We start from the raw sequence: 13,079 nt of genomic DNA, 5'->3' as shown, positions 1-13,079 counted from the left end.
CAGTCAGACAACTTTGTCCTGAGGAAACTTGAGAAGTCACTGATGGCTTACTGGGACATACTTTTGGAATCCTTGTGTTCATCCTCCTTCTTTTCTTGTGATTCTTCTTCAATATTTCCCCTACCTCACCTGGAACACTTCCATGACAGTGTCCATCCAAATACATGAGCATTCTCTGGCAATATGCATTTTAGAGTGGTCTTTACTGTATTTCAAAGATGGTATTAGGTCTTTAGGGGAAAAAAAATAAGGTATTATAAGCTGAATTTTCAGGCAACAAGTGCTACCCCTACTGTGTCACTTGGTCATATACATTCTGTTATGTAGGCACTGGTTAGTATATGTGGAATAGTGATTATTTCTTTTCAATATTATCATTTCAGAACTGCTTGATTACACTGGAGATGGTAACTTGCTCCCTTTTATACCTAAGAGGCTCAACTTTATATTCTTAATTCATAGTTGCTGCCTTTTATACAAAACTCTTCAAAAACATGGGTCATTAGATTTTCTTACAACTAAAACTTAGAGAGAATAATACTTGGCACATAGTTAATAATGTGTAGGGATACCAAACATATACTTGTCAGAGAAAGCACTCTTCTCAGTTGAACAGATAATTTTCAGCATGCAAAACCACTCTAACAAACTGAGGTGGGTAAATTGGCCATTTCAGGGCAGCTTGGCTGCTCTTGATGTATACAATACAGAACAATGTCATAATAACACTGCGTTTATTTCTATAATTCCTGTGCAGTATAAAGGAAGTCTCCTAGGTGCTAAATAAGATTAACAGCAGTGAAAAAGTTGTTGTACAATAAACTCACAAATAATTAATCCATTCCAAGGGGATTTATAATACACCCTTTTGTGTGGAAATAGCACAACACAACAAAACACCTTAAGTTAGTGTGCATATATATAAATATTTATATATATAAATACTTAAATTATATATTTACATATACATGAATACATAGTTTAAAAGACCAGAAAAGGAAGTTGACTGGGATAGCAATTTGTCTTCTCATAGCCAGGAGGTCCCATTTCTCTTTAACAATAGGACAGATAAAGTCTTCTTGATTGATTTTTTTCTGTGGCTTGAGCTATGGTTCTGATGCTCTTTGCTGAGCATTCAAAGCCAGATTAGGATTCCAGATAAACCATGGTCTGTTATAATTAAGACCAGTAGGCAGTTTTAGGAGTTCCTTTAAAATAAATTACAGTGTATTTTCTCCATGAAGAGAATCAGGCAGCTAGGGCACAATGAGAAAGAGAATGAAAAGTAAAGGAAACGGGAAAATGCATTGGATGGTACCATTGATTGTTACCAAAAATTAATTTGTTCTTTTTCATGAACCTTTTCATCAGGAGAATCTCCATCAAGTGCAACATGATGTTTCCAATGAATGTCCTCAAGGCAACAGGAGTAAAAATTCACTCTGTGTCGCAGCAAATGCTAACCCTGAAATTGAACAGAAGAGATCAATTCAAGTCCAAACAATAACATTTAAACAAGTAATAAGAACGACTCCAGATCAAGGGATAATATAATTAAAAGTCAGCCTCTTGAGAACTGAAAAGGTTGGGGGTTAAAAAAAAAATCCAGTTTCAATAAAAAGAAACTTGTTGAAAAATGTAATCATATTTCAAAATAACTCATTTTTAGAGTAAAATATATTTTTTTACACATTCAATTCAGAATGGGATATTGAGCCTGAGTGTACAGAAGACAGGGCTGCTTTAGAGTGTTTTCATCATAATTGCTTTGATTTTCTTTGTTACAATTACTTGCAAGATCTCAGAGGGCAGATGATGGTTATTTCCATTTTTTTCAGAGAAAGAAGTGGACATAGAGACATTCAGGAATATATATCCAGGTAGTAGAGATAGAAACATTGGTTTTGTGAGTCCTTATCAAACATGGGTTCCTGAAAAGCCTTTTTTTAAAAAGCAAATGACAATCTAACAATATTTTCATGAAATGCTTTCTAATTTAAAGTTTAATTTAAATAATACATAATTTCTATACTTTTGCCCTTAGTTTTGAGATTTAAGGTTGACATGTTTCTGATTAATAAATGGATCACCTAGAGTGAATGTCTATAATATTTTAAAAGGTTTTTTTTTCAGTTGTAATTTTGAAATAATTTTAGACTTTAAAAGAATTATAAAAATAGAACAGGGATGCCTGGGTGGCTCAGCAATTAAGCAGCTGCGTTTGGCTCAGGGCGTGATCCTGGAGTCCCTGGATCTAGTCCCACATGGGGCTTCCTATATGGAGCCTGCTTCTCCCTTGGCCTATGTCTCTGCCTCTCTCTCCCTATGTCTCTCATGAATAAATAAATAAAATGTTTTTAAAAATAGTACAAAGAATCCCTTATGCACTTTACCCAGATTCTTCAATATATAACTAGAATTCACTGATCAAAATCAGGAACTTAACATTAATACAATATTAATTTTTAAATCTATAGACCAATTTTGCTAATTTTGCTAATTGACCCACCAATGTTCTTGTATGGATGGGGGTTCATTTTGTTGCCATGGATTCTTATTTTCCTTTAATCTGAAAAGGTTCTTTCATTGACCTTTGTCTTGCATAAACTTGATATTTCTCAAGAGTACTGGAGAGTTAATTTGTAAAATGTTTCTTGACTTAGTCTGATGTTTCTTCATGACTATGTTTTTAGTAAGAAAATCATAGAAATTATGCTGTGCCTTCTCATGGGATCATGTTTATTTCATGCTCATAATGTCCATATGTCTTATTACTGGTGAAGTTAAGGTCATATCTGTCAGATTTCTCCACTCTAAATTACTATTTTTCTTATTGTATTTAGTAAGTATCATGTATGGAGATGCTTTGAAATTGTGTAAATATCTTATTTCTCTTCATACTGTTGTGTATGCATCAATAGATGATTCTTGACTGAAACAATTATTATACATTTTTTATTCTAAACGTATTAGGTGGAATTCTGTTTTAAGGCAGAACCATATCCTCCCTACCTTTTGTTCATTCTTTCAATTTTTTGAAATGGTATGAACTCATGGCTTCTTATTTTACTCTATGAATAATAATCTAGTATTATCATTTTCTTTCTTTCTTTCTTTCTTTCTTTCTTTCTTTCTTTCTTTTTCTGAGATGAAGATTAATCTGTTAGAAGTGTTAGAAAAACAGGTTATAAAGGTAAATCCATGCAAGCTGGTAAAATCCCTTTTAGGGCTAAATTTCTATGCTATGGATATTCCCACACATTGGAATTCATCTGACATGCAATTTGCTACCACACCTTCCTTTGCTTGCATTATATTTATGAACCTAGAGACCATGACTGGGTTTTAAAAATAGTTTTTCTGAGCTGAAGTCTGATAATCTGCCCTTAGGCTAATCCTTGGGCTCAGCTAGACACTGCTTTGCTCTACTTCTAACCCTGCCTCAGGCTATCACCCAGAGCCCTTCACATATCCATTCCTTATATGCCCAGGGAGGCCCTAAACACAAAAAGTTCTTTTAGTTTTGTTTCTAATTTATCAAAATAATAACATCATCATTCCCCTCTCAGGAGGCCCTTCACAATGTGTAGGCTATTTGAGTTCTCCTCGTAGAGATTCTGAGACCAGGATTCATTTGTATATTTGAGAAGTTCTGATAACACAGGTAGAAATGTGATGAACAGAATGGAAAGCAGCCAGTGGAACATGTGCTATTAAGCAGGCTGACACACATCAGCACATAGACAGTGAAGTTTTCCAGGTTTCAGTGGGGGAAAAAGTCAGCATCTGCAAAGTTCCAAATACTGGCATTTGGGTATTGGTTAGAGACACTGAAAGATGCTAGAGTTATGGATAGGGCAAAGATGATGTCTGCTATCCAAGCCCTTTTGCATATTTTATTTTAATGCTCAAAAAGAATCATGCCACATAGGTAGAATAGATGTCATTTTCATTTTATAAATCAAGAAGCTGAGATTTGGAGAACCTGAGTTACAACTTTAAGGTGACATACTATAATGTATGTACATGAAGGATAGGGCTAGACAATCGCAGAGTGCAGGATAAATATACAGAATCTTCACTTCCCTTTTCTGGAACAGGGAGTTGCTAGTAGTAGGTTGACCCTGACAAGGAAGAGATTTGCTCCTTAGCTTTCTAAAGCGGACCCTGGGACCTCACAGCCACAGGAAGTCTTCAGACTTACTCCAAAGTGCAAAATGGCATGAACCATCCCCATTCTCAGTGATTTACATTTTGCTGCTCTGCTCAATGGATACCACTGAGTAATGACCTATATTTTATTTCTTACTGACTTACCTGCGCATTAGGCAGTTTCTATTAAAGTCCTAATGTACTAAAGCAAATGGCTGATCAGGAGATGGGCACATACAGCCCCAAAGTTTCCTTAGAGTCAACCACCATGAGTCAGTCAAGCTAATGCCTTGAATGTAAAGAATAGGAAATGTCTGAGCTAATTCAGCCCTAGAAACACAGGAAGTGTTCCATTTTTTTAATAGACATAAATGCAATTATAAATCTAAAAAAACAAGAATTGTTGAACAGCCAGATATTAATTAATTCATTTATTTACTCAGCTTAGTGATATAATTACTTATATAGAATTTATTTATTGATTCCTATTATGTGCCTAACTTTATGCTAAGCACCACCACTATAGAAATACATGTCACTGTCCCTGCTTTTATGGCACACACACTCTTAGGAAAGTATGGAATGCAAGGAACTTCCTGAAAATTGGAAACATTTGTTATGCAAAATGATGTAGTGTACAATAGAATAAGGGATGGTAGAAAATGAAACTGGGTCCAGATGGTCAAGGGCCTTTAATGTGATGATAGAGATTTTGAATTGTTTTAGGTAACAAGGAGTCACTGGATTTTACTTTAAAGCAGTGGGATGACTTACAAACAATATCAAGAAAGTGAAGAAAATTACTTCTCCCTCAAACAATTTGGCAATCTGGTTCTTAAACACTACTCTTTCCTTCAAAGAAATGCCATGCTATTAAAAATGACCTCAAAATTATGTGGGCCATTTGGTCACATTTTTTGAGTAAATTTACCGTGTTTGTTTTCTTAGCACATCCTTTGCTTATTGATATTTTATCCATGATGCTGATCCACCTGCAGAGAGCATTGAAAAACATGTAGATAAATGCAGGGAATATTTTAGGCTATAGATCTTTGTATTGCTTTGTCTCTTGCAGATATTTTTTTTTCAAAAGAAATTTCTGAGTATGTCCCTGCAGAATAATTCTCTTATTGGCTCAGTGAAGCAATGAAAAATAGGAGATGAGAATGTCCAAGAAGAATATCAACACCAATAACATATAATTATTGAGGTTTTGTTATGTTCCAGGCACTATGCCAGGCACTGCAGGTGGAATTGTAACACGGGTAGATTCATTCCCATCTGACAATTGGGTAAATGGGAAAGCAGAGCTGAATCATGGAGAGAGCAGGATATTTGGAGACAGAGACGTGAATGCCACATTAACACTAGAAAAAGTGCCTCACTTCTTTGTCTTGATTTATTGTTTATAAATTAAGATAGTCTACTTACATACTTATTGTATATAAATAAGATAACCTGCTTTTTATTTATTTCTTAAATTCAATTAGCCAACATCAAGTACATTTTTAGTTTCAGATGTAGTGTGCAATGATTTTTCAGTTACTTATAACATCCAGTGTTCATCACATCATGTGCCCTCCTTAATGCCCATCACCAAATTACCCCATCCCCCCACCCACCTCCCCTGCAGCAACCTTAGTTTGCTTCCTATAGTTAAGAGTCTCTCGTGGTTTTTCTACCTCTCTGATGACTTTTTATAACTCTCAGGCCCCATCAATCTCTTCCTACTGACCCTGCTCTATTCAAGTATTTATTTATTCTTTAAAATTTATGACATGTTTCTATATTTATTTACTTCTCCTCGCATTAAGATACAATTTTCATCAGGGCAGAAATGTTATCAGTCTTGGCTACTGTGGTAGATAGAAAAATGCTCCCTCAAAAATGTCCATATTCTAATCTCTAGAAACTGAATATTTTATTTTATTTTATTTTATTTTATTTTTTTCTGAATATTTTATATGATATGGTGAAGGGGATTAAGGTCGCAGATTGAACTAAGTTTACTAATCATCTGATATTAAGATAAGGAAAGTGCTGGGATTATCCAGGTGTTCAGATACAAGACCATAGTGGTAGCAGTGTAAAGATGCAGCTCAGCATTGCTGACTTTATAAATCAAAATATGAGTCCACAAACCATGGAATGTGGGTGACTTCTAGAAGCTGAAAATAGTAAGAAAGTAGAATATCCCCTAGAACCTCCAACAGTAACACAGACCTACTAACACTTCACTTTAGTCCAGCAAAACCCATCTTGAACATCTGAGTTCCAGAGATGTGTAATAATTTTGTACTGCTATAAGCCACTAAGTTTGTGACAATTCTGATGTTACTGCATGAAAACAAATATAAACAATACATAAATTAATGGGTGTGGGTGGACTGTAATAAAATTGTATTTACAGATACAGGCTGAATTTGGCCCATAAGCTGTACTTTGCTGTCTCCTGTTAGACTCAGTATTTTACACTTCTTTACACTTCTTCACAGAACACTGGCTGTAGCTTCTTTACCCTACTGATTGAAAAAATACATATGCATGTATAAATTTATTAGCCTCCTTCAACAATTCCATTCCTCCCTCCCTAGGGGCTGAAGGTTTAGGTCTAGGGAACTGCTGTTATGGTGGAAGTAAATTAAATGTGCAAAGAACTAAAACACAAAAGTGAACACTCTAGAAAAGAGATTTGAACATAGGTCTTTGGGAATTTATCTAGGAAGGTAATCAATAGGGTGTTGGAGAATGTTTGGTATGTGAGTGGGGTGTGGCTGGATGTGTACAAGCTTGTTGAAAATTATATGAGCCCATAAAGGCTTGGAGCCCAGAAAACATGTGATATACAAGTAAGGAAGGAGAGAATAGGGGTGAATGTGCAGACTACATGAAAGGGTGGGAGGTTAAAATGCTCTCAGAATGTAATCTGCAAATTAGGTCTTCAAGAGCCTTAAGCGTTAAGTCTAAGACCTATGTTTTTGGAATCAGTAATTTCTTGCTACCACATAAATCTTAGGATACTCTATTAATTTGCACCATAAGACATTTCTCAATGTTCAACTTGCTGAGAAAATGCTTGATATTGCTTTCAAGATACGGGGTCCTTCTGTTTTTTAGATTTTTTTTTTATTTTGTTATGTTTTGGCTTATTACACTCTGGAAAAATGTGTTCATAAACTCCAAGACCTTTTAAGATATCAAATGCATTTTTAAAAATTGATGAATAATAATGAAAATGACCTAGGAGTTTCCTCACTCTATCTTTCTGCCAGCTTATTGTTGTCCGTATTAATATACTTTGCTATATCTTACCTACTCTGGTTTAAAAATCCACTAGGGATGAAACTATTGAAATAATTTACAGTTTCTTCCCTTGATAAGTTATCACACTGCTCAGATCAATTTCTGTTATTTTCAGAGTAAACTTCTTTTCTTAAGGCCGGCCTATGATTCCTTGCTTCATTGCTAAGAAGGAGATTCCTTCCTCTCAAGCTTTATCTTTTTGTATGCTTTCCACATATAGCTTCATAGTTCATCATATTATACAGCTTCAGAATTGAATCATATTATACTAGGCAAATCCAGAAAAATAAGTATGTCTTTATATATCAGCCTTCCCTGACATCTTCCCATGATGTAGTACGTTACCAGGAAAAGCCCAAGCACATCATCAAAATATTGCCTTCCCTGTTTCTTCTCACTTGTTGGCATTTGGTACAAGAAATAGTGTTTGATGTCTAGTCACATGGCAGAAAAGTAACTATGATTTTAACAGAATTTAAAAAAAAGAAAACAAAAAACCTCAAAACAAACGAACTATATGACTTTTTCAATTTTCAGGCTAAAACCATGTTTGGGATTATGTGTGTGTTTCTGTGTTTGTGTGTTTATGTATTATGTGTGCATTCACATGTGTGAATGTAGATGAGTCATAATAGTATCCTAGGACTCTAAGTAACTGGAAGAAATTTAGAATCACATTTCATTTATAATCATATTTCTGCAGATATACATAACAGATATACAGTATGCTTAGCAAGAAGCATTATCATACACACTGTGTTTAAGAATCAGTACTTTTATTTACAAAGAATTACCTAATTTGGGGTGTACTTAGTGTTTAATAGTCCTTTGAAGAAATCAATGGAAAACAAAGTGAGAGTTTTGTAGGAAGACAGGGAATCACAGGGGAGAAAGAAGGTCAAACTAGGCAACCAAAAGGACAAAGAGTGGTATTTATGATCATCTTTAGAGCACTGATTCTCTGAGACTCAAATACTTGATTCCAACTAATTTCCCACTGTTAGAACCACATACTCTCTCTGAGTTGAATATCAATTTATGCATCTTTGGTCATGCTTCTGATTTGTTTTATCTCTATTATAGTGCATTTTTCAATGTATTATCATTCTATATATATAACTTTTATTATCCCTTCCAGGTCATTGCCATAGAACGCCAACCACATTAAAGATAACCCCATTTGTCTGATGAAAGAATCTTGGTGTTGAGTTGTTTGCCTAAGTGAAACTGTGAAAAAAAAAATTTAGCCCATTTTGCATCAATTTTTTAAGTGAAAATGTCTTGAACCCTGTATTAAGAAATTTCATAGGATCCAAATTCAAAATATATAACATACTCCTTCCCCCCATTATGTGCTAACTCACACAACAGAAGCAACTTAGTTTTGGTTAACTAGCTGTTTATAATTCCAAGCACCTCTTCATTCATGACTCTTTATGAGGTGGATAGTTGGAGGATTTCTTCAGCATTTTCAGTGTTAGAATTTTTCTAATATTTAATTCATAATTAAAAATAAATTTGCAAACACTGAATTTTTTTATTCCAAGCAATTTAGAAATTATACGTTTTAAGAAATATATATTAATGGAGATGCAACTGTCAACATCATTTATTTTACTTTGAAATATTCAAATAGGTATCTAGAATTATGCAAGAAATATATATTAATGGAGATGCAACTGTCAACATCATTTATTTTACTTTGAAATATTCAAATAGGTATCTAGAATTATGCTTTTATACCTTGTCTTTGTCCCTTTATGTGAGGATCCCTCTCTGAACCAGGTAGGTGTATGAAACTGCTCTGGATTTCAATTTTGGGGAAACTGGTGTTAAAGTATGTAGGAGTTTTCATTTATAATCACATTTCTGCAAATATATATAACAGATGTACAGTGAACTTTGTAGTTTTGCATGAATTTTAATAAAAATATAAGCTTTGTAAATTTGCTTGTTTTAATTATATGTTTATTATGAGACACCATTAGAAAAAAAATCCCTGCGTAGTATCTGAAACTCTGATACTGTGAAGTATCAATATATTTTCCTTATATAAAGCTGTGCAGATAATAAAAAGTTTATGCTTTTTATTTCATGGTTGTAAATAAGGAAGAAAAGTTTTACAAGTTTGTATGTTGTATGTTTCCAATAAGGAAGCTGAACATGAAGAGTCAGCACACATTTTGTTTAGAATTCACATATGCTTGTTTTTTCCATGTGATTTTTTTCTATTTTTTTTTAAAAGGAAAACACTTGTCCATCAGTGCCCAGACTCAAGTAAGAAATGTTTGCAACTAGAAATCATCATCGATGTTGAGTTGTTTGCCCAAGTGAAACTATTAAAAAAAAATAGCCCCTATAAGGGGTCCTTAATTACAGCCCTTAATTTCTGCCCCAGGAGAATCATTTACAGAAATTGAATTATTTTAGAATAATTTTCTTAGAACAGTCGTGTTCCTAACAGGTCAACTGCAGGTTCTGAAAGAAATCTGTATGAAAGAAATCACACACCTAAGCAAGCTTGTTTTGCTTCACCTCTAGGATCCAAGACTGTTTAGAGCACTGAAAATTCTCTGAATAAAAATTCAGAAAATTCTCTTTATAGAAATCATTTATAAAGGTTAAAGGGAGAGAGACCCACAGGGAGCTAAAGGATCAAATAAGCTTTTGCCCAGGGAGGAGAAGCATCATCATTCTGTTTGTAGATATTATTTATATATTTTTGTTATAGGTAGGTAATATGTATCTTCAATCAGTGGACAAATATATATGGACTATCTACAGTGTAAAAGACTGCGCTAGGTGCTCTGGGATGGATGGTCCATGTGGTGGGCAGAATTCTGAGATGGCCTTGAGACTCCTGCCTCTTAGTGTACACGCCTCATGCAATTCTTCTTCCTGAATGTGGGCACAATATGTAGAGAGGATGGTATATAGGTTCAGGGGATTTTGTAGGCATGATAATGTTACTAATCAATTGACTTTGAGTTAATCAAAGTTAATCAAAATTAACCCAGTAGGCCTGGGGGAAAGGGGTAGAGGGACAAAGAGAAATGGAAAAGAAATAACAACAAAAAAATTCTGTTGTCAGAAGTAGCACCAGGTATTCCAAACCTAGAAAATTCAAAGGAAGATAAAAGGACAGCTGCTGAAGAAGAAAACAAATTGGTCTTCACTGGGCTCCCACTGGGCTTTGGAAACATCAGCAGCAGGTTTAGTTTTGGAGATTTCTCAGAGTGATTCTAGAGAGAAGACAAAACTCTGCATGCTTTAATACTGACTTAACAGCCCATTTGATCCCTGCATATGCCCACCCTGCCATCTGCAGCTGACTCCTCCGTAGCCAACACTCCTTTCAACACATGTATATTACTACCTGTCCCTGTTTCTGGTTGGTTTTACCACTGCACCTTTACAAACAGTTTTCACTCATTTTTAGTCTCCCCCATCAGTCTGGTCTGTGTCTCTGTATTTATAAGGAACTTTCATTGGATATAGTGAATATCTCTGTCATAGCATTGATCACAGTTTTGTGTTTATCCACTACCTTATCTGTTTTTCATTCTGCTATGGCTGCTGTGAGTTTCTGTAACAAGTCTTTACAATGTACCTTTAGCCTATCCAATGTCTAACAAATATTAAGTGAACAAGATCTGCTTTTATGAATGAATTGGTAGGACCAAACATAGATTTTTAAAAACTGTGAATCATTACACAGTTTCCCATCCTGTTAGTGTCTCCTTCCCTAGAGTTAAGAAGACATACATTTTATGAAGATCTCTAAAGCAGATGGTACAATCTAATAGAAGTTTGGAGAATAATGGAGTTAGAACCACATGAAAGTGTCACACTTGGAAGTAGGGTCAACTTGCTGTGACTAAAGAAAATCAGAATAGAGAAAAATATTGCAAAGGCTACAGTGAAAGATTTACCAACAATGCTACAGAGGGATATGTTTTGAAGTTTTTGCAGTTTCTCTAGAATATGAAGTGTCAAGCATAAAGTACTATGAATGGTACATCAAAATTTCAGATCCTTCTATTTAAATGTAATCCTGCTGCTAGAACAGACTCTATTTTGAAATATGACAATACCTTCTGATCTCTTTTGCCTTGTTTTTCATTACGGAGTACATATTCAGGATAATAGGATGTCTCTCTTTTAGCAGCACATCTGTTCCTGCTCCATTGTCTTCACTTGAAATCATAATTTCCTCTTTGGGAATGTACAATTGGTGGCAAGTAGAGATGATTATGATGTAATAAACAGAAACGATGACTTCAGGTGGGTAATAATGGTTAAGAAACCAAGGTTTTTGCTTCCAAGTAAATTCCTCTGCTGATTGAAATGAGGAAAAAACAAAACCAAAGTCTATGTGAAGCCTGAGCAGAATGCCTTAGAATTGAACAGCCTCCCTTAGACCATCTCTGATTTGAGGCTGTCTATTCCTTATGGTTTGTGTCACAGCTGTTTTGGTTAAAAACCTTTGTTATTGTCATATATACATATAATGTGGGTGCGTGTCTGTGAATCTTAAATCAGTTTCAGTTTATTATTAGATAATATAAAGAGTAGAAACTTTCTTTGGAACAGATTTGGATGGAATCCTGACTGAAATACTTTGTTCTGTGATGTTGAGCATATTATTTAACCATTTCGAGCCTTAATGCCTGCTTCAGTAAAACTTCAGATGGAAATACCAACTTCTTTGTTCTGAAAATTTTAGATAATATTTTTAACATGCATCTTCAAATGTATGAGCCAGTATGTCTAACCATGAAAGTACTCAATATACAGTAGTTCTTATTGTTCTGTGAAAAATCATCCCCAAACATCATGTGACAGCTCTGTGTCTTTAGTTTCAAGTTTCTAGTATTTAGTATTGTGTTTGCCAGGGTTTGTCTTAGGTCCCTGAGTGCTGATTCCACATTTTGCCTTTCAATAAAAGTAATCTAGCTTATTTTCTTACCTGCTTATACCCATCTGCAAAACAGGAGCTCCTGCCTAACTTAATTTCTACAAACAAGCATTTTGAAAGCTTGAAAAAACTGATGAACTCTTTTTAAATAAAAATTCTTATGGAGACCTAATTTTGACTAACTTTATAAATACATAATTATTTATATTTATAAAGTTATATTTATTATGTTCTTTAAATATATACACACACATAAGATGTAGAGTCTTTGTGCTTAAAGCTATTTATAATTATAAATAACAGCAAAAATTAACAATTTAATGATAAAAATTCTACCAAATTAACCCCCCCGCTACACACACACACACACACACACACACACATCCACTATAAACACTATCTTGACTTCTAAAACCCATACATTAATTTTGCCAGTTTCCTTTTCGATCTCAGGAAAATGGAATTTTAAAATGTGTATTCTTTCGTGTCTGGTTGCCAAACATTGTTTATGAGATAGACCTAGCTGTTTTGTATCTAGGATGAATTAATTCTAATTCTAGCCATGCTAGAGTTTGATCAAGTCTCTTAGTGCAGGGGGGTGTCCTGTGCTGAGAGTTCTATAGCTCTCAAACATTAACATTCAACTGTATTCTGAGATAGGACCTTCAGGAGGTAAATAGGGTAAAATGAGGTCATAAGGGTGTGG

General features: G+C 34.5%; 1 long non-coding RNA gene across 1 annotated transcript; it reads right to left on the bottom strand.

Annotated features, from left to right (window-relative positions):
- Positions 1-906: 906 nt before the first annotated feature.
- Positions 907-11,898, bottom strand: LOC140614105 (uncharacterized). Its single transcript, XR_012015000.1, has 2 exons — positions 11,550-11,898; positions 907-1,465 (listed from the first exon to the last, which is right to left on the bottom strand). It is a non-coding gene; the product is annotated as an uncharacterized lncRNA (long non-coding RNA).
- Between the last annotated feature and the right edge of the window lie 1,181 nt (positions 11,899-13,079).

This window comes from Canis lupus, chromosome 22 (assembly GCF_048164855.1).
Source record: "Canis lupus baileyi chromosome 22, mCanLup2.hap1, whole genome shotgun sequence".
NCBI lineage: Eukaryota > Metazoa > Chordata > Mammalia > Carnivora > Canidae > Canis > Canis lupus.
The sequence above is the reverse complement of the archived record's forward strand: the minus strand, read 5'-3'. Positions and strand labels throughout refer to the sequence as shown.